Raw genomic sequence first — 2,041 nt, 5'->3', positions numbered from 1 at the left:
CCACACACAGCTAATTTTTAGTAGAGTCAGGGTTTCTCCATGTTGGTCAGGCTGGTCTCGAACTCCTGACCTCAGGTGATCCACCCGCCTCGGCCTCCCAAAGTGCTGGGATTACAGGCATGAGCCACTGCGCCCAGCCTTGTTTGTTTTTTAATAACACAGTCTCACTGCATTGCCCAGGCTGGACTGGAGTGCAGTAGCACAATCACAGCTTGCTACAACCTCAAACTCCTGGATTCAAGTGATCCTCCCACCTTAGCCCCCCAAGTAGCTGGGACTACAGGTGTGCGCCATCACACCCAGCTAATTGATTACATTTTAGTAAAGACAAGGTCTCACTTTGTTGCCCAGGATGGTCTCAAACTCCTGGGCTCAACCAGATTTTTCCCAGCAGAAATACCCCTATGAGTTAAGAAGTCCGGGTGCGGTGGCTCACGCCTGTAATCCCAACACTATGGGACGCCAAGGCAGGTGGCTCGCCTGAGGTCTGGAGTTCGAGGCCAGCCTGGCCAATATGGTGAAACCCAATCTCTACTAAAAATACAAAAAATTACGTAGGTGTGGTGGTGGACACCTATAATCCTAGCAACTTGGGAGGATGAGGCAGAACAATCGCTTGAACCTTGGGGGCGGAGGTTGCAGTGAGCCGAGATCACGCTATTGGACTCCAGCCTGGGCAACAAGAGTGAAACTCCGTTAAAAAAAAAAAGAGTTCAGAAATGTCATCATTTTACAAAGTGGGAAAAGAAAGATTGAGGAAAAGGCAGGTAAAGGTAAGAAAAGGGAATCTCTCAGACCTCAGTCACCTTTTTAGGGAGATTGGTTTAAAAATAGATATATGTTTAAGTTGAGGCTCAGGAAACTGGTTGCCTTAGGGTGACTGGGATGGAGGTGGGGCACCATGGCATGTTCAGCTTTCCCTCAATTTTTCTTTTTTTTTGAAACGGAGTCTCGCTCTGTCACCCAGGCTGGAGTGCAGTGGCGCAATCTCAGCTCACTGTAAGCTCCGCCTCCCTGGTTCACGCCATTCTCCTGCCTCAGCCTCTCAAGTAGCTGGGACTACAGGCGCCTGCCACCACGCCCAGCTAATTTTTGTATTTTTAGTAGAGACGGGATTTCACCGTGTTAGCCAGGATGGTCTCCATCTTCTGACCTCGTGATCCGCCTGCCTTGGCCTCCGAAAGTGCTGGAATTACAGGCATGAGCCACCACGCCCAGCCTCCCTCATTTTTTCTTCTCTCGCCCTCCTGCAGCTCCCTGATAACTAGCACAGAGGACCCAGCGCGAGATTGCCTAAAGCCATAGGATAGTCATGGAGAACTCACCATTACCATTGCCAGAAAGAGCAATGTATGGCTCTGTTCTTTTCTTAAACTCCCAATTTGGCTTCATGCCTTCTCTACTATGGACTTTGGCTCCTGAATCTTGGCTAAATTCTTCAGGCTTACATTACTGGCCTCAAAAATATTGGGCAGTTGCATTACCTGTCTACCTCCATAGTACTATAGTAACCAGTTATGTACTCTTTTTTGGAACTAAAGTAATGAGTATCTCTCTCTCCACTCAACTCCATTTGTAAAATCACACGCAACTATTCCAAAAATTAACAGCAAAAAAAATACCAAGGGCCGGGTGTGGTGGCTCACGCCTGTAATCCCAGCACTTTGGAAGACCGAGGCGGGCGGATCACGAGGTCAGGAGATCGAGACCATCCTGGCTAACATGGTGAAACCCCGTCTCTACTAAAAATACAAAAAATTAGCCGGGCGTGGTGGCGGGCGCCTGTAGTCCCAGCTACCTGGGAGGCTGAGGCAGGAGAATGGCATGAACCCGGGAGGCGGAGCTCGCAGTGAGTCGAGATCGTGCCACTGCACTCCAGCCTGCGCGACAGAGCGAGACTCCGTCTCAAAAAACAAAACAAAACAAAAAAAACAAACGAAAAAAATACCAAGAGGACATACCAGCATTAACACATATTCCTGTTAATGAAGAAAACCTAATGTTCTTTTTGGCAACCAAAGAACTTTATACCAAAAACTGA

General features: G+C 48.4%; 1 pseudogene; it reads left to right on the top strand.

Annotated features, from left to right (window-relative positions):
• Positions 1 to 1,312: 1,312 nt before the first annotated feature.
• LOC129015640 (phosphatidylinositol N-acetylglucosaminyltransferase subunit P-like) lies at positions 1,313 to 2,041 on the top strand (annotated as a pseudogene).

The sequence above is a fragment of the Pongo pygmaeus genome, chromosome 1 (assembly GCF_028885625.2).
Source record: "Pongo pygmaeus isolate AG05252 chromosome 1, NHGRI_mPonPyg2-v2.0_pri, whole genome shotgun sequence".
Taxonomy (NCBI): domain Eukaryota; kingdom Metazoa; phylum Chordata; class Mammalia; order Primates; family Hominidae; genus Pongo; species Pongo pygmaeus.
The sequence above is the reverse complement of the archived record's forward strand: the minus strand, read 5'-3'. Positions and strand labels throughout refer to the sequence as shown.